Source organism: Polypterus senegalus, chromosome 14 (assembly GCF_016835505.1).
Source record: "Polypterus senegalus isolate Bchr_013 chromosome 14, ASM1683550v1, whole genome shotgun sequence".
Taxonomy (NCBI): domain Eukaryota; kingdom Metazoa; phylum Chordata; class Cladistia; order Polypteriformes; family Polypteridae; genus Polypterus; species Polypterus senegalus.
The window spans coordinates 58649347-58670744 of NC_053167.1; the positions used below are offsets into that span (position 1 = coordinate 58649347).

At 35.9% G+C, this 21398-nt stretch overlaps 1 long non-coding RNA gene across 2 annotated transcripts in view; it reads right to left on the reverse strand.

Annotated features, from left to right (window-relative positions):
• LOC120514697 overlaps positions 1-21398 on the reverse strand; it is a 64182-nt gene that overhangs the window by 27497 nt on the left and 15287 nt on the right. For both annotated transcript variants that reach the window (XR_005630502.1, XR_005630503.1), the window contains exon 3: positions 6384-6595. This is a non-coding gene — a long non-coding RNA (uncharacterized LOC120514697). The remainder of the gene's footprint in view (positions 1-6383; positions 6596-21398) is intronic.

Here is a 21398-nt window from a genome sequence, read left to right on the forward strand (position 1 = left end):
CCCGAACTACAAAACGGCCACTGTGTAGTTTGGTGCCAACCATGCCACTACACGGAGTCTCACATCTACCTCACCAGTCTCCTTAAGACATATGCCCTGTCTCGGCCTCTAAGATCGTCTGACCAGTTGTTACTGGTGATACCTCAGACAAGGATAAAGCATAGGAGCGATCGTGCATTTGCTGTGGCTGCTCCACAACTCTAGAACAACTTGCCGCTACAGATTAGATCTGCAACTAATTTGAGAATTTTTAAAACCAGGGTGAAAACACACCTTTTCTCCCTGGCTTTTAATTCAAATTAAAAGGGTTGTTGGTTTGTATTTTATGCATTGGATAGCTACTGTATTTCATACATAGTAATTAAGGAATGTTACTTTAATATGTTTTATGTTATTTACTTATTATTATTATTAACAAATAATTGTAAAGCACTTTGAACACTTTGTGTTTTTTATATAAGTGCTTTATAAATAAACTTGACTTGTCTAAAAGTCATTTTCCCCTTCTTTCATTCCCCTGCTGTGCTGATCATTCAAATGCATGTGCCTGTTATTTGGCTGATCCTCCTATCATCAGCACTGCTCAGCCTGCCTTTCCACCCTTACCACGTCTACATTCAGAGCAACACCATATTTTAACTCTGCATTCACCTTTTCCTTAAAATGCCCTTGTGACACGAAGTCCCACACAGATCATCAACACATAGGTCACTAGCCATATTTTCTAACTGTTTCTCCCCAGTCCAATCATTTCATACCTTCCAGTTTCAAAGACACTGCTTCCTTTTCCCGCTCATTGTGATTTTGAAGATGTAGACTTAATGAACTACAGAGAAGTATAAACACAAAAATCCTAAGTAAACAACATTGTAGGACATGTGCACATGGTCAATACTAGCAATACACTAACAATAGCCGAGTGGAGCTGGGGAGTCATGTCCACATTCCCACAGTCAACTGCTCCACGACTGCTTAATCGAGACAGTTGGAGTTAAAAGTATAGTATTTACATGTCTGATACAAAATTCATGACAAAGCTATTATCAAATTACAAGAAGAGTAGTGTATTACACTAACAGCTTTTCCTCGGATAATGCATAACATCGGTAAATATAGATAAACTAACAGAATACCCACGCTTCGCAGCGGAGAAGTAGTGTGTTAAAGAAGTTATGAAAAAGAAAAGGAAATATTTAAAAAATAACGTAACTTGATTGTTAATGTAATTGTTTTGTCATTGATATGAGTGTTGTTGTCATATCTATCTATATATATATATCTATGCTGTCATATATATATATACACACACACACATATATAAACATATATATATATACATATCCATACATATATACATATACACATATACACATATATAGACACACACACATATATACATACATATATACAAATACATCCACATATATATACATATATATATATATCTATCTACATATACACACATACATATACATACACACACACATATATAAACATATATATACATACATATTGTCAGGGATGCCAGGGGCCATGACCCGGCCGGGACGTCATGAGGGACCGGATGTGGGTCTGTGCCCACCCTGGATCACGTGGGGGTTGCCTTCCGGGTTGCTCTGGGGGCCACGGGTACAGGGCATGGAAGCTCCACCCTGTAGGGGCCCGTGGTCACTGCCAGGCGGCGCCCCAATGCCTTGGGGACCTGTTACCCCAGCACTTCCGCCACACCAGGAAGTGCTGGGAAGAAGATTTAGGACGGCGCCTGGAGAGCAGCCGGGAGGACAGCCGGCACTTCCGCCACGCTGGGGCATGGCCAGAAGAGGAATGCCGGGAACACCTGGTGCTCATCCGGGAACCATATAAAAGGGGCCGTCTCCATTCATTCGAGGCTGGAGTCGGGAGGCGGAAGGACAAAGCTCAGGAGAGCTGTGGAGGCGGCCCGAAGAAAAGGCATTGTGGCCAGGACTGTGTGTGATTGGGGTAATTGTGCACGTGACTGGGGTCTGAGTGACCAATGGACTGGGGTCTTTGTGACCAGTATTTGTAAATAATATTGTAAATAAACGTGTGGTGGTTGAGAAACAACATGTCCGCCTGTCTGTGTCCGGGCCGGGTTCACAATATCTACATATATACATATACACACACGCACACACACACACACACAAGTATCGTATATGTTCAAGTTCTATTTAAATTTTAAATAGAAGGAATTTTTATTTAGTCGACAGAATATTATTCCGGAATAAATCAACTCAAACCTTAAATAACTTATAATATTTTGCTCTCCATAAAAATATATCCTGTCTAAATTATACAAGTTAGAAATAAAGTAAACGTTAAAAGAACAAACATTTAAATTTCTTTACTCTTATGTAATTTTATATAAAAAATAAACTTAAATTTTAAATATCCCAAAAGATTTTGCTCTCCATAAAAATATATCTTGTCAAAATTATACAAATTCAAATATGAACATGGTGCATAACAAAACTTGGAAATATAAATAAAATTTGTTCTTTTCAGCAATAACAAATCAAATCATTCAGTTGTCTTTGCTCATATGTCATTTTATCAGAGCTGGAAGCCTGGCATCTTTTTTTGGCAAGAAGTTCGTTTCTGTTTGGTATGAGGTTCTGTGTTGTGGAGATTCTCAGGGTGGACTGCAGGTGCTCATCAGTGAGGCGACTCCTGTGTGCTGTTTTGTTAGTCTTCATCACTGAGAAGAGCGTCTCACACAAATATGTGCTACCAAACATGCACAAGGTTCGAGCCGCATGTAGACGGAGCTGGAGCATTTTTGCAGGAATGGAGTGAATAAACTGTGCGGGCCGTGCAGTATCGTACTTTGCCTTCAGTGTGCCATTACACTGCAGCTCAATCACCTCCATCTGAATCTGCACAGGTACAGTTTCCACATCGACAGCAAATGGGTTGCGAAACAACTCAAAATTATTTTTTTGTTCTTCAAAGTCACCAAAGCGCCGTGCAAACTCAGTGCGCAGTGCGCTCAGTTTATCAGCAAAGTGCATATTTGGGAACACCACTGTGCCTACTTGGTTCAACATTACTTGGCAACAGGGAAAGTGGGGCAAGTTGCACTGGTGCATTTGTGTCTCCCATAAAAGTAGCTTCACTTGTAATCACTTTGTGATTTTGCACGGGTAAAAACGTCTGCTGAAGTGTCAGATTCTTCTTTAACTCTTCTGCTTTCTGTATCTTGTGCATTGCATTCAGGTCTTTCAGGTTATCTTGATGTTTTGTCTCACAGTGCCGTCTTAGATTAAATTCTGTAATTACAGCCACATTAGCTCCACAAATGAGACACATGGGTTTACCGGCAATGTCAGTGAACATATACTCAGCCTCCCATCGGTTTTTAAAGGCTCTATGTTCAGAATCACCTTTTCTCTTCGGCATCGTGTGGGCTAGCTTCGCAATCGCAATAACTTGCAGCATCATAAGCTAGACTTGTTTGTACTGTGTTCGGCAAGGTAGCTGAAGCGCTGCATTTTGGGATCTGTAGTTTATTGTGTTACCAGCGCTTCATATCCCCGGGCCATTAATAACAATAATATATAAAATGATCTCGCGGGCCAGATATAATTACACGCCGGGCCAGATGTGCCCTGCGGGCCTTGAGTTTGACACATATGGACTAAATAGAACTTGAAAAGATATGTTTTTTCAAATGTGATTGCGCAATTCAGATCGAGTTGATGCGCACTACAGTACATCGAGCCCGTGTGCTATTGTGGTTTTGCCTGTGTGCCTCAATAAGTCATCCTCCCCTCGCTCTTACTTTTTTACCGTTCATCTAATGAATACACTGAGTATGGCTTTACCAAAACAATCATTGATCGCGAATAAAGTATCCATTATTCATAAAGCTTCTATTAGTGATCTGTCTTTCTGCGTTAACCGCATATTTTTTCATACGTCTCAAACCAAGGGGATGCGAGGCTAAAATGTATCAGGAAGCGCGCGTACATACTCAGTGCATCCCCTCTCGGGAATCGAACCTCGGAAGCCGGCGCTAGAGGCGAAGCCTCTACTATTGCGCCACGGCGTTTGGTTTGTCTATTTGAGCGTAGCAATAAACTGTAATTCAGTTTTTGTTCAGCACTCTTTGGAACTGTTGCTTTTTGTCTGCACACTGCGTCAGTTCACATGAGCCGCTGAATATGGTTTTATATGTCACTCGCTCGCTTCTAATTGTTTCGCTGCCTTCTTAATTATATAATGTATGTTTTCTTCAGCGGTTTTTGGAGCTCTTCCTGGTTTTCTACGTACTGCGTGATTATGTGGGAGGCGTGATGATGTCACACGAAACTCCGCTCCCCACGACTTTCGAGCTCAACTCCATTACAGTAAATGGAGAAAAATAGCTTCTAGTTATGACCATTATGAGTAGAATTTCGAAATGAAACCTGCCCAACTTTTGTAAGTAAGCTGTAAGGAATGAGCCTGCCAAATATCAGCCTTCTACCTACACGGGAAGTTGGAGAATTAGTGATGAGTCAGTGAGTGAGTGAGTGAGTCAGTGAGGGCTTTGCCTTTTATTAGTATAGATACTTTGAATGGATAAATGGAGGGCGATACTTTATTGTAAAATAAAGGGAGATGATAAGGTCACTATAGTTATGTTTTCACCCATATAGCAGTGTAAAAATGGGTCAAGTGAGTCAATTACCAAATAAATATTCCAAAAATGTACCAGTTGCTTAGGTGATATAATTTTCTCAGCTAGAATAGGTAACTAGTTACAATTGTCCTCCTTCATGACAAAGGATCACCCAAAACAATACAACCATCACTGATCTCTAATACAAAAGACAATGAAAGTCAGGTTTTACAGCTGGACAGTGACTGGCTACTGTTTTGTGTGTTTGTTGTCATTTCTGTTGTTTTTAGGTGTTCTCTCATATTTTTATGGACCTAAGATGACCCCGACATTATGATTATGGTAGCCAGGTATTTTTAAAACCAAAATGAGTCAGAAAATCTAAGGACATAAATATCAAAAACACAAGTTATAGACATTATATATGAAAAAAAGTCTCTAATTAAAGTGAAATAGCTAAGCACAAATATGACTTACCTTTGAGTTGTATGTGCCCTCTTAAATAATCACTACACTTTTATATGTCAATGTCAGATCAAATGCTTGATAACAGGAGTCAAAGCTAACAACATGTGGTAATGTCCAAATCAACACATAATACATAATAAAATCATAATAACAAGGAAAATAATGCAATAACCAATAAAACGTGTAAATAAATTTTTCCAAATGCATATTCATTGCCGTGACATCACAAGGGGTATGGTCTGGCATTATGATGAGATCAGATTGTGAGCCCTTCAGATCTTTTTGTAGAAGTCAGACTTTGTCTTTCTAACATCCAATTACTTAATTATTTTAAACAATTTTTTTCCATTTGCACTTTTGCAGATTTGTATTTTTTCATTTTCTGTTTTCTATACTTGTTTATGACTGCAACCATTCAATGTTACTGTTCAGCACTGTGGTGTATTATCAGTCATTTGGGTCCTGGCTAAGTAGGCGAGCATCTATGCTAATGGCATTGGAGTCCGACATGAACCAATCCCTTCTGAGCACTAAGTAGTTCTGCTGTTAGCTTCCAGTTTTCCAGGCTAATGAAAGGGTTTGCTAGAATTTTGTTCCTCCATTTTGGTTGTCTCTGCCACTACCAAACACCAGTCTATCCTGTGTCACATTATTTTATTTATATGTTGTAGTGGGTCATGCCACTGCACAATTAGTATAGGCCATAATTGAGACTGACTGAGATCAATGAAGGATAATTATGGTCAAAAATAAATAAATAAATAACACATTGAAATGTGATGGTCCCCATGGGATCCTGTATTTTTTTGTTACTGCTGTTAATTTTAACGCAGCAGTTTTTGGCTGGGGAGGTGGATTGCGCATTGAGCATGGATTTTTAGTTTATTGCAATACCTGTTTGAATGGCTTAGGTTCCCCTTTTGCATTGAAATAAAAATGTGATAAAAAACACAATATGCGAGCATAAATAATTGTGTCACAAAATGTATGATTTAGGTTACTTATTTCTTTGTGTATTTATTTAATTTTTTTTTTCTTCATTTTTTTATTTCAGTGAATCTGCATACAACATGAAATGAAAACTGGCATTTTTACCCATCACAGTTGAGAAGTTGGGGTCTAGCAAGTACTGTGTTTTGATTAGTGAATTTTCTACAGAGTGCATGTAGGTCTTTGACTATCAAGTGCTACATTTATAGGCAGACAATTTAGATGAAGACTGGGCTTCTTGAATTAATGTAGCTGCTTCATGCAGTAATTCAGACCAACTGTTTTAGGCACTAATACTCACCACACGTGTGCAGACACAACTTTCAGCATGTTCCTTGTTTGATGTGTAAATCCTCATAGGCATGTGCAAAGCTGTGAAAGTGTAAGTCCTCTCTCCTGACAATTCACCAATCAAAACGCAGTACTGTACTTCCTAGAGACATCCTCTCAGATTTGACAGGTGAAAACGACCATTTTCATTTCAAGGTGCATTTCATGTTGCATGTCCTGTCACTGAAATAAAGAAATGAAAAATAAAATAAATACAAAAAGAAAAAGTCAACAAAAAGCATGTATATCGTAATATAATTAATTATTTATGCTCTCATATCATATTTACCTATTATCACATTTAAAAATACATTTATTTACTTGTGTATTGTACAAAGTACTCCTCCATAGATGTCAACAGTTAAAAATAATTGGAGTTTGCTTCTTTTAATTGTTTGGGATGTATCCATTAACATAATGAATACTGCACCGAAACACACAAGAAGGTTTTTCTGACTACACATTCTGAAGACTGTAAATTGTACTTTGTAGCCAAATGGCTAACATGTTGGGACAATAAATCACATTGTTCCCACTTTGATCTTTACCACTGATGACCTGTGACCTACAGCAAAGTGATTTCAGTGCAGTTGTCCATTATTAGATCTATGTAAACAATTAGACAAATTGCCATGTGTAATTTGTAAAGTAGGTCACTTTGGATTAGGGTGTCAGGCTAAATGAATTGAAAGCAAATGGCCTATGCTTTAAATGCTTTTTTATAGTCAAAATGGTAAAAATGGATTTGCCAGTTTAAAATGTACATATCTATTTAATTCATATGACGTGCTTATTAATTACATTAATATTGGCTATAAAAAAGCAACCAGTTCGTTCTGTGACTTCTATTTATCTCTTCTTTTTTTGTGTATACTTTTTCTTTCATCTTCATACTTAACTCAGCTATACAGTGGCTTTGTTAAGTGGCTTCAAATATGGTAAATCTGTTTACATAGTTTACTTTTCTCATTCAGGATCTTAGGGAGCTTGACCTTATCCTAGAAGGTTTTGCCACAAGGAAGACAGGACATACCACAGCCCAGCTAAAGCTGATTCCAGTACTGCATCTGACAATGCCAATTTGCAGTAAACTCTGCCAACCCTGCATTCAAACAAAATGGCTCAGAGAATGAATTTAAACAATTATTTATCCAATTATACACTTCATTTTAAATTGGTAATTTATACAACATCAAATGTGAGGGAAAAGCCTGCCTGGGTTTGAGAGGAGCAAAGACAACTAGTAATCTTCTGCATGCACCTCCCAGCCAGGAAAATCTTGACCAATCCAGTGTAATATAACAGCATCAAGTGCCACCTCCCCACCCACTTCTTGTAGTCCTTCTGCCACTTAAATGATGAGCATTAGCAACACCACTTGAACTACCGAGCAAGCCACAGATGCATGTGTCAGGATGTGCCTGAATATTTATAACAGTCAAATTAAACATGGTAGCCTAAGGTACCCTGATGTTTTCTTTGTTTTTAGTATTCAAGGTTTACATACACAATCTTGTCATACAGTAGGATTTAACTGAGTCATACAGCCAAGGATAACAACAGACTCCTTTTGTATTACGCTCTTTTTAACAGAGCTAATTTCTGCCTTTTCTGTCAGGGTGCTGTATTTGCTCTGTATTATTAACGGTATGCTGTAATAGAGTGAAATCCAAAAGCAGACATAAGACATTGTCATCTGACAGAGTTTTACGATAAAATGGTTTATTTTGTCATTTGCTGGTTTCAAAATGAATTAATGCTTTTCCTTGAAGTTTGACTGAACGATTAGTCTTTCAAAAAGGGTGTGTAGGTAAGATTTTGAAATGCTGTCAGTAGAAAACTGCTGACATGTTAGTCTTTTTGTTTTATAGTGCTTATTTTATTACGACAGTGTACATTTTTGCTGTATCAAAATTTGAAAAAGATGTGCTGCTTGAACATGTATCAAGATTTTCCATAAAGCCTCTGTAATATCTACTGCACTAACCCTATGGAAAAATAACTATTAACATATACATTAAGAAAAAATACCACCAGAAATTACTATGATGTAAATTCTTCATTTTATACAGTTCAAAATACAGGGCCTATAAAAGTGTGCATACAATTTTTGTTTGACGAAAAATGGAAAATACAAGTATAGAAATTAGAAATTTCAGCAACACTACACTGGAAATCGGACAGCTAAAATGAGAAACATTCAAGCTAACAGTATATCCGAGTTTAACATTTTACAACGAGGACTGTTCTCTTTTGGTTTTGATGTCTGTGTGTGGCATAGTGGTTTGTGTTGTGAATCTCACTGTCTTTGCCACTTAGAATTTTCCATGTATATTTTTAAATTATTATTGTTTTTTTACATTAATGTTTTAGCCACCTTTGGTGCAACTAATAATGTAACTAGGTGTCAGCAATTTTAGATGGCAGTACCGTTTGTGTATCATCCTACTGTAGCTTTGGAATAAACTCAAAAACACTGTCATTGTGTGTGTTTGAGTTTCTTTTGGTTAGGGGAAACTCATTCTTGATCAGTTTGGCTACTGGCCTCTGTGCACTTTCTAACCTAGCACAGTTTCTCCTTCAGATTTTATTTTTTTTAATTTTCTTGATCTTTTCCATCTCAAAAGCAGTCTTTTATTCTGGCCACAATAGAAGATAAGACCTTGAGTGATCTAGAGATGAAAAGGGTTTTCTCTGAAATTGAACATCTCCTAGATGAACAAAAAGAACATACTTTTCTCCCAGTTTATTTTATGAATAGTGCTTTTCAATGAGTGCTGGAGCAGAATGCTATAAAAAGATCTAAGGTAAATTTACAAATTACTAAACAGAGAGTTAGTGCACATAAAAGACACAGATTTTTTTAAATATACAGGAAAACAATGTAGCTTGAAACTGATTAAAATAGAGTAAATGTAAACCAACAATATTTCATAATTAATTAACTGGTGATATATGGCTCATGGACAATGGAAGTGAGGAAAACAAAAACTCCGGTCAGCAGCATCCCTGGAGAAAATAAACCTCTAGGGGAGTCCATGGTCAACTGTACGAGAGAAAGTCAAAAACAAAGTTAGACACAGCCAATGTCCCAGAGATTTTGGTCAATTCGCTGCCCACCCCTTCCTGGGTATTCTAAAGTAGATGAGATCAGCCTCATTCCAATTAATGGTACTGGAATTTAATAAACTTCAACAAAAAATTGATAATTTATCTACCAGTGGTCACAGGAGTTTCTCAAGAGTGTGTAGCATTTCCCCACTAGAATGTTTTTCAAGGTATCCACCAAAATGTAGAAGCTGTATTAATCAGAGTCAGTTAATCTTTGATCAACAGCCTTGTAGTTATAATACAGACTGTTACTACAACTTTGACAGGGTAATAAGGCCTTTGGGAATTTTATACTGTTCATTAAAGTACATTCTGGGTTGGGAAGAATCCACTTCAGTGACCCTATTTCTTTCACAATGGTCATAATGAAAACCTGAAAGGTGAACTGGCTAGCTATGAATTGGATGATACCTTTTATGAAGTAATATTGTTTTATCTTAAATTAGGTTAATTTCAGTTGTAAATATGAAATTTGATAAAATGAGTTAACTGAACAAAGGTAAACAAAAGGCATAGGGAAACTTAAAAACTTTTTGTCATTTCAAAGATAAATAGCAAAACATTATAACCCTGAAAGATTCGTAAATGTAATCCAGAAGAAAAAGAGGATCTCATGCAGGAAATTTTGGCAGCCTATCAATGGACATTTTCTTATCCTTTCTCTTACTTTTAGTCCATTCAATTTTACAAATAAAGTTTTAACCTGGGAACACAATCCCATTATTCCTGTATATTACAGGGAGGCCAAATATTTTTGAAGTAGATTCTCAATATTTTCGGAGGCTGTCCATGAGAAAAGACGTAAAAAGATATGTTTTAGCATGAAATACTTCATACTCTTCATCAGTTCTTCCCAATCAAGGCATTGGCTAAAAAGAAAGAATATGTTATTATCTTGAAGAGTATCTTTGTTGCTTTATGGAACAAAATCAAACTAATTCGGTGAAACACTTACCTTTGGTAGGCTCCCATAGGGATCTCAAGACTACAAACTCTACAGGTTATTTCTCATTTGAGCTTGTGTGTGATCATAAACGTTTTTTGTTACCTTTTCTGTTATTTCACCAGTCCCCAGCGTAACTCTAGAGCTTTTACAATAAATGGCAAGTCTTACAAAGGAACTTGTTAAAGGTGGTGAAAAAAAAATGTAAATTCCCACCTTATTTTAAAATGGGGCAGATGGTGTGGCTTGCGACATAAGATATCTACCTGAGGTTTATGTCTTGAATCATTAGGAAAGCAGGTCCTTTGTCATATTTCTTGACCCTTTCTGTACAGTTTAAAATCTAACATTCAATGCTTCTCGGCTTAAGCTAGTTCTGTCTTTACCACTGTCTAAACAGATTCCACCTCCACCACCACCACTGATTAGTGTGGATTAATTTGTGGAATTTTAAATACAGATGATCATTGAGGTATAAGATTTAATTATCTTGTTCATTGGAAGTGTTATGGTTTGGAAGAAAGGTACCAGGCTCTAAAATTTGTGCTACACTTTTATAGGCATATCATAATTCTCATCTTACTGTTAAGGTGATGTGCTCATTGCTTACTCCTTAGCAGGGAAATTCTGTTGTGAGTTTAATTAATTTTTGTCATTTTGTGTTTTTCACATATCATTTTTTGTTACTTTTTATTTTTAAAATCATTTATTTTTATTGCTTTTTCCACCATTTACGTTAGTAGTTTTTGCTGTCCGTGGTGTTTTCTTGGGGCTGAGACTATAATGTGTACCCATTTCTATGCAGGTTGCTATCATGAGCAAAAACCACATCATGAATATCTTCATTATTTTAGCAGTTTGCATTTCACACAAACACTAGGCCTTTTTCTTTCACTTCTCAGTGTAAAATCAAGTGGATTCTTGTTACTTCTAATTGTATATTTAACAGGCATCTTTAGCCAAGTAGATTTATGAAAATTGGAATGCATACAGTAAAAGTGAGTGACTGGTAAAGCAATGTTGTCAGGGAAAATTAAGAACTCGATCATAAGTAAAATACAAGAGTTTTAGTCTTACTGTCAGTGCCATAATGAATTGTAAAACATTAACAGCCAACTGGTGAGAGTTGATAGGGTCTTACAATTGTGTAGATATTCAAAAAACAACCAACATGTAGAAAACTTAACCAGTTCTGAAATTCTATTTTGAAGGCTAGATCAATGTGGATGGCAAGTGCTAATAGCTTTACATAGACAGGGGACATGAAGTTGAAAACGGCACACATTTTTAGTTAGGATTAGAAAGATCAGTTACTACTACTAGACAGGCCAAGAAATAACTTAGATGTCTTAGATAGACAGAGAACCCATAGACCAGAAGCAGTGAGGAACAAAGTTATGTATGGATCTGTATGGTAGATCAGGAACAGAGTTTGGAATTTTATCTTAGCTGCAGTAGAAATCTAGTGGAGAACACTAAGTAGAGAAGTATTTTAGTTGCAATGACTCAAACAGTGGGCTGTTTGAGCAGTAGCATTTTGTTACACATGAAGAGGTCTGATAGCAGTTGCTAATGGCTGAGTTTTTCTTGCACAGGTACACATTTTTATTGTATTCACAGGTCAACACAAACCAGATGTTTTTATTTGCTTTTAATTGAAATACTAATTAAAAATAATAATACATGTTGTTTATGTAGCACCTTTCCCATGCTCAAGTCTGTTGTACATACATATTTCTTATTGGCTATGATATGCTCTACATGAAATAAACATTTCATATTGAATTCAGAGTACTAAGGGATATTTAGACATTCTTTTAAGTTAAAGACTTCTGAGTTGTATTTAAATAACTGTAAATTAATTTGTCACCTAATTCATCTGTTTTTTTATAGCCTCTATTTTTCTTTTTCCTGATTACAAATACACTATGCATTTTGTTAGATGTATAATTTTGTATTTAAGGTATTGTTTATAGGTTATATAATTAAAATGGTTTTGATTATAGGTTATATAATTAAAATGGTTTTGATTATAGGTTATATAATTAAAATGGTTTTGATTGAGTTCAGCACTAGGGAGGATTTTATATGTCAGTTCGAACTTGTTATGAACACTAGTTCTCTAGTGTCCAATATTTGTGTTTCTACTGCAATTGCATCTTCTAATTTTACTTTAAAGGAGGTGAAACATTATTATTTCAACAGATTTTGCTTTTTCCTATGCCTTTTTTAGCACCACTGTTTTACTTAGATTACGATTTCTTACTTTGTCAGCATCCTTCCACCCCTTTCTTCCGTCCTCTGTTTCCAATAATAGGATTAATGCTGGTTTGATGGAGTTTGAGAGGTAGCAATTCTCAATACACTCGTGACATCAATCCATGAAAAACAGTAGCAGGTTAGCACATTATAACATACTTATTCCAAAGTGTACTCTATGTCATAATACTGTACATAATGTATCAGAGTGCTTTCTGATTTAGAATGCTTAACAGAGAGCAAAGCACCATTCTACCTCTGAATTGCACTTGATCAGTTAGTACCTGTCTACCTACTTTAGATAGCAATGTCTGCATTTATAATGCTGTCACTAATTGAGCTATCAGTTACTGTATGTGGTGGTGAAGCACAAGTGTTGCTAATAAAGTAGTTACTTAGTGCATGATAAATGTAGAGCAACAGCCTGGAAATGGATGCATCATTTATACTAAAATATGTTACAAAATTGTGATTTCCTAGCTAAATAAAATTATTTATTCCAAATTTTCCACAACACTTTGATAAAAAAAACACTTCTGTTATGAATCACTTTAAAGTTTTGTTTTGCTTTAAGTAAATTTTTATACGGACCTATGCAGATGAGTAATAGAGGTTTTTAACTATATAGATTCCAGTACTAGTGTTACAAACTCTTACTGACGGATATTCAATGTAGTTAACAATAATTTGCTTTTTTTTTAGATGCTATCTTCTTTTTCCATGGGGGCTGCCATTTTTTGTACTGTTGCCAAGATATGTTGGGAAATTGTTTGGTGGTCATGTCACCATTTCAATGGGATACAGGCCGCAATGTAAATACCTGCATCATTCTAGATATCTGGATAACCCTAAGGACTCTGTTGCTTTGCTAGTTTAATAAAACTCTCAGTTTTTGATATTTTGTTCTGAATAATGACTTTGTTTTTTGCCTTTCATTTTGTTTTGGTTGCCTAAGTAAAAGAATTCTCACTATTCTCTGCTGGTTCTGCCTTTTCCTTTGGCCTAGTTGCAGAACAGCAACGCCTATAATATGGATATACTATTAATACAGCATTCTCGATTGACCTGAGTTTATTAAACTTCCTTAATTTTACAAAAATTCATATTTTGTATAAAATCTGTAATAATAGCTGTCCACATTTCACAAAAATGAATCAAAATGTCTATTCCATCTTAACTGGGTTAGTGTATCTAAACTTTAAATTTCAATCAGTATTCATTTTTATGTACTTACTGTATTTAATTTCCATGTCAAATCTCAACATATTTTTCATAGTTCAGCTTAATGCGTTTGCTGTTTGTGTAACAAAGATGAGAAAAAACATTTTACAGAACCTGATTTATTAAAGCAGCAATTATGAATTCTTCTTTGATTTGGAAATTAAGAATAATATAGCTGATTTGTATATACCGCAAAACTCGCCACGGTAGATTACTTTTTTTACACATCAATTAAAAAAAATCAACTTTTAACCATAAAAATCAAAACTATATATATAGTTACTAAGCTCTGTAGCACTTAACCTTCTTTTTATTGGCAAAACACAATATGAAAATGCAGTATGAGCAAAGAGACCACATTCAAAAAGTAAGTCAATCAATCTACTGTGAGTCTCAATACTGTATGCCATGCACTGTATTACTGTGAACATTACAGACATAAATGGAAAGTTTTGTCTTAAAGTATTTGCATACTCTAAGTGTAGGTGGATTTGATTTCCATGAGTTTCTGTTACACCTTGTTATTCCTTGAACTTAAATGTTCTTCCAAGACAGTTATTTACCTTCAACCAATCAGATTTAAGTTAGCCCAAGGATCAACAGAAACCTAGGTGAATCAGATCCACCACAAAAGGTAATAATAAATAATGTTCAAAAATTACCAAAAACCTAAGACTTGGAATTCTAGCATGCAGGTAAGTATGTAGAGGAGATAGTCTTAAATGTTCAGGTAATAGATCTTTTCTGAAGTTTCATCAAGCTCAACAGGAACGCAGTGCATCTTGGGGAAGATGTAGCATAAGGCAGTCTTTTTTTTTATACTTTTTATTTATTTAGCATTGAATCTCAGAGAATGAATTTTGAACTGTTTGATGACAATCTCAGAAATATTAGAAACTGCAAAAACTAATATCAACATCTCTGTTACTGGTGTGTGTTTGCTCATTTTTCAGCAAGGGGGGGAGGGGATCGAGAGCTGATTTGGTTGAAAAAAAAATTTTCAGAAGAGACTCCCCATTTATCTCAGATGCTTTTAAAAACTGCCAAAGAGTTCTCTGTCTCTCTCTTGCTGTATCTTTGATTTTGCTTGAGAACACATAATCTGCAAGAAAATAATCCATCTAGGAACAGAATGGTAATCAGCATCTTACTGCTACTAGCTGGACTGAATAGAGAGTAGTTAACACATCCAGGTTATAAGATTCTTTGCAACACTAAATATTTGCTGTTAATGATTTTGATACAAATAAATATTATTTTCAAGTAAAAGCTTAAAAATCAATGTCTTTTTCTGATTGCTTCTAGTGAGCAGATAAGTGGTAAAACTGGGTTGAAGTAAAATTCAGAATAGTAAAGACAGTCGCAGTCAACCAGCAGAAAATCACAGAGGTATCTAGGATTGAATAGGTGGGATAAAATACAGATAGTGATAGACATAAGAGGTTGTAGGTAACAGGTACATACAGTGGTGTGAAAAACTATTTGCCCCCTTCCTGATTTCTTATTCTTTTGCATGTTTGTCACACAAAATGTTTCTGATCATCAAACACATTTAACCATTAGTCAAATATAACACAAGTAAACACAAAATGCAGTTTTTAAATGATGGTTTTTATTATTTAGGGAGAAAAAATCCAAACCTACATGGCCCTGTGTGAAAAGTAATGGCCCCCTTGTTAAAAATGACCTAACTGTGGTGTATCACACCTGAGTTCAATTTCCGTAGCCACCCCCAGGCCTGATTACTGCCACACCTGTTTCAATCAAGAAATCACTTCAATAGGAGCTGCCTGACACAGAGAAGTAGACCAAAAGCATCTCAAAAGCTAGACATCATGCCAAGATCCAAAGAAATTCAGGAACAAATGAGAACAGAAGTAATTGAGATCTATCAGTCTGGTAAAGGTTATAAAGGCATTTCTAAAGCTTTGGGACTCCAGCGAACCACAGTGAGAGCCATTATCTACAAATGGCAAAAACATGGAACAGTGGTGAACCTTCCCAGGAGTGGCCGGCTGACCAAAATTACCCCAAGAGCGCAGAGACGACTCATCCGAGAGGTCACAAAAGACCCCAGGACAACGTCTAAAGAACTGCAGGCCTCACTTGCCTCAATTAAGGTCAGTGTTCACGACTCCACCATAAGAAAGAGACTGGGCAAAAACGGCCTGCATGGCAGATTTCCAAGACGCAAACCACTGTTAAGCAAAAGAACATTAGGGCTCGTCTCAATTTTGCTAAGAAACATCTCAATGATTGCCAAGACTTTTGGGAAAATACCTTGTGGACTGATGAGACAAAAGTTGAACTTTTTGGAAGGCAAATGTCCCGTTACATCTGGCGTAAAAGGAACACAGCATTTCAGAAAAAGAACATCATACCAATAGTAAAATATGGTGGCGGTAGTGTGATGGTCTGGGGTTGTTTTGCTGCTTCAGGACCTGGAAGGCTTGCTGTGATAGATGGCACCATGAATTCTACTGTCTACCAAAAAATCCTGAAGGAGAATGTCCGGCCATCTGTTTGTCAACTCAAGCTGAAGCGATCTTGGGTGCTGCAACAGGACAATGACCCAAAACACACCAGCAAATCCACCTCTGAATGGCTGAAGAAAAACAAAATGAAGACTTTGGAGTGGCCTAGTCAAAGTCCTGACCTGAATCCAATTGAGATGCTATGGCATGACCTTAAAAAGGCGGTTCATGCTAAAAACCCTCAAATAAAGCTGAATTACAACAATTCTGCAAAGATGAGTGGGCCAAAATTCCTCCAGAGCGCTGTAAAAGACTCATTGCAAGTTATCGCAAACGCTTGATTGCAGTTATTGCTGCTAAGGGTGGCCCAACCAGTTATTAGGTTCAGGGGGCAATTACTTTTTCACACAGGGCCATGTAGGTTTGGATTTTTTCTCCTAAATAATAAAACCATCATTTAAAACTGCATTTTGTGTTTACTTGTGTTATATTTGACTAATGGTGAAATGTGTTTGATGATCAGAAACATTTTGTGTGACAAACATGCAAAAGAATAAGAAATCAGGAAGGGGGCAAATAGTTTTTCACACCACTGTAGCTAGTTTTGACATTTCTTCCTGCCACCAATTAAGAAAAGAATGTAAAAGGTTTTTTACCTTTTGTGTTAGGTGATCTGATAACGTGATCAAACAGGACACATCTATTTTATTTAGTCCTCATACTTTGATCTTTTCTAAGTATTTTTTAAAAAAATTAACTTGATGTTATTTATGTTTATGTTATTAATTGTACAATTGAACAATTATGAATTAACTACATACAGGTTATGTTTGGAGGAAGAAAATACAGATTTTCATATGGTCTTTTAAAACTTATATACAGAGTCATCAAGAGTATTAAATTAATCAAATGATCTTCTTGATTAACTGCTGTGGTTAAAATGTATCTGTGAAGAAAAATATACAAGATATTAGCCTTCATACAGGAAGAGACATATTGGTAAAGTTCTCACTATGATTAATAAATGTTAAAAGAGTCCTTACATGCATTTGGTTATCAGCTTTGACCCCAGCTGCCTTTTTCTTTTCTTCCCTCTGAGATTTACAGTTTACTGCATGATAGGATGTTCCTCACTAGATTAGTGCTCAATGGAGCAGTGCTTAACAACCCAAGGGGATGTTCATTACATCTTAACTTATCTCACTGCTTCAGTGGTATAATTGACCACAAGGTGTTTCAGTATTATGATACACTCTTCCATTTCTAATTTGTGACGGGTTTCACTAAAGAGACATCTGATAAGCTTTAACTAATAAATGTCAAGTCAAATGAACCAAATTGTGACAATGTGACACTGAAAATTCAGTTCATAGCAGTGGCTTGTCAAGACCAGTTTGCTGTACACTATGCAGCCTGCTTGATTACAAAATAGTTACTGCCAAAAGGTACAAAAAGCAGTATTGTAGTGAATGTGATGGATGTAAACAACATGTAGAACATGCACAGCATTGTAAAAGTACAACAGAATTGAACACTCAATAGTGCATTAGTGTAAAACAAATTTATTTTCATAGCAAAATTAAGGCCCTGACCAATAATATTAAAATGAAAACTGAAAATGTCTCATCTGACCAAAACTATTTCGTTAATAAACATCTAAGGCACTTTATCATTTTCTTGTAATAAAACAGTGTTTAAATGATGGAAGACATCCGATAACGTGATTATTACCAGAACACCTTGTAATTCTAGCGATGAGACAATCACAATAATTACATATCAAAAAAGCTAAATTCATTGATGTTACACTAGTCCTATATTGAGAAACATAGAAGGAATGGATAAAAAATAGACAACACAAAGAACAAAAATGGTAAATGAAGAAAATCCTCTACCTTTTTCTGAATTCCAAAATAGTTGCCAATCCCATTTGTCTGATGGAGTGCCTCATTTACTAGAATACCTCATTATTACAAAAAACTCTCATTCTTTTCTATTTTACATCCCTGGCCTCACTTTGTAGTGCCAGGGAATCTTTACCCCAGCTCACCTCCTGACTGTAGACTCAATTAAACTCCCCAGAAATCACTTCTACATCCCAAAATAGAATGTAATGCCACAGTGCATTAATGGCAAAAACACAGAGAAATGAGATGAAGAGTGTAAATCAAGCCAAAAAATCAAGTAGACTGTGGTGACTGAATTTCCTAGAGTGCAGATTCATTAAATTGGCCACCAATATTGCTAAACCCTGTGTAGTGCCAAAGATGAAAAACATAAGGCCTGCCTCCAGAATGTAACAGTGTCCGAAGAAACATAGGATTCAGAGTGAGACACAACAAATACCTTGGAGGGAGTGAGTCTAGATATTGCTGGGTTCAGTTAATAGCTGAAGCTTGAAAGTCATAGAATAGGCAAATCCAGACCAGAAAATGAGCAACAGCTCAATGGCAGAATTATAGACATTTTCACATTGATCCAGTGAGCTAAAAAAAATTAATGTTGCATGTTTAAAGTTGATCCTCTTACTGTTCCACAAAACAACTTAGAAATTAGAGATCTGACTTCTGACCAGAAGTTAGAAGAAGTGGAGTTGCGCCAGGGAATTCAAAAACTCAACATGAAGGGCAATTGTAATTTTAACAATGGCCATTCATATTTGGTAATAGAGAAAATGATTAGATGAGAGTTGAAAAAGAAACAATGACTGATATATCTAATCTTATGAATGTTCATAAATGGGCCTGCAGGCATAAATTGTTAATTGTCTGTAGAGAGGTTTGGTCCAGGTGTTTGTGTTTCCAGATGGGTTTTACAAAGTTTTGAAAAGGTCTTCAATACAGAGGATTTAAGGAATAATGCTATCTAGGTAAAGCAGGACATGATCTGCCTAGAATTTGATACCATGACAGATATTGTGACTAAATGGGGGTGTCAACAGTTGAGACATACAGATTACTACCACCAGAAGTTCAAGGGATTGATGTGTAGGATGAATAAAATGGATCAGAGTGACATTATGCACATTAGTGGGGCTTATATGTGAAAGTGATATGGTAGAAGATGATGGTGGGAAAACACAAACAGAGTAGATACATATGGAGACAGGAGGAAAACAGTGTGCCAAGGACAGTATTAGAAATGGAGTGGAGGTAAAAAAAGAGTCAAACTGGGAGGACTTGGTTGGAGAAGGATAAGCACTGTGATGACTTTGGATAAAGCAAAATCCAGATAGAAATAATAATAAAAAGAAACTCTAATTTGTTAGCCTGCTCACAGAAGAAAATTCTCTTAAATCTTTCAAGGAAGGTGTTGATACAAGTCAATATCAAGAGGTAGAAGGCTAAACACTGAGTTATTAATAATATTAATAATTAAATACAGTAACTTTTCTAACCTGCTAAAACCACTTTACATAGACAGTGGGAAACCATTTCGATGACCAACAGTTCTTTGTAGCATGTGTTCTTTTAAAAATGTATAGTTTTCCTTCCACTGTTAAGGTTTTATTACTTTCTCCGACTTTATTACTTCAGGAGTAAGGCAATACTTTTACCCACACTCACGGCCTGCCCTTTGAACTTGCACTCGTTGAAAACTTTTTTTGTGATATAAGTGAGATGCTAGGTAGAAAATCTTGTGCCCTGTATTAGATAAATCTCTAATAGTGGGATGTGGCTGAAAAAAGTAATACTCCAAACTAAAAAAGCTGGAGTTATAATCAAAAGGAATATGTGTGGTTTGTGGAAAAAGACATTACAGCTACATTTCACGTAATTATGCTATTTAAAGTAATACAACCAGCACACCAATATTTATTCTAGATTTTTTTGTGCAATTAACAGCAATAATTATCATACAGTATATTTTATTTCCATATGGGTAAACAGTAGCCTACCTAGCTTTAAGAAAGCATGTTGCTTATCGCTACCCTCTCTGTTTCTAATAACAAAGCGGTGAAAAGGGGATTGGACCAATGATGGAAAATGAGGAGGGGCTGTCACCACCCCTTTTTTGGCACATCCCAGAACAGGACAATGTATTGACCAATTAGCTAATGACATTTTGTTTACTCCAAATTCACTCTGAAACAAAAAAAATAGTTCTCTGCTTGTAAAGTTCAACTTTACTGCTAAAAAATATAAATGAATAATGAAAATGTTCCAAAAAAAGACATGACAACCTTAATTGGCTAAAGCTTTCCCAATCAGAAGTGTGTTTGTGTCATGAAAAGTCAGAAATACAAAGTGGTGTAGCTTTTGTTTGTAAATTGCGTATCTATATATGGTGTGATTCATCTACTTAAGATATAAATATCCAAAGTAATAGCATTCAATATAGTTATTTGTATTTTTCATATTACCCAAGGTATATTTCATTGCTTAGCAAACATGTGGGCATTACCTGCATCCTTGATTACCATGGAATTTTTCACACATGGCTCTGAATGACATCTGCTTAAGTTTGGTTCTTAACATCAAGAGCTTCACTTTGACAGCTGGATGCAACTTGACAGTTGGCTGGAAAGTGCTTGACTCACTACACTGAATACCTCATCATGATTACGACTACCTGGTTATGTCCATTCTTCAAATCCTTAACTACCAGAACAAATGGAAAAAGAAGTAACAAGATATCTAAAAGATGAATTTTAAAGAAAATCCACGAGCATCTTTTCTCTATGACATATTAACTTCTTTACAGGTGTATCTTGTTTTTAATTTTGTTTGTTGATCTACAAAGACTGTAACATACTTTTTTTTTACTAGTTATGGAAAATGCTTGAAATGCCATGACTTGGACCAAACTGTACTTGCTAATATTAAAAAAAGAAACACCCTGTTTAAAAACAACTTTGTCAATTATGCGAGTGTGCTATTGACGAATGATAACTAAATTAATTTCTCAGTGCTGATCAATACCTGTAACTGTCAACTAGAAAAGATAAAGAAAATGAGAACTGGTTTCTTAAACCTTT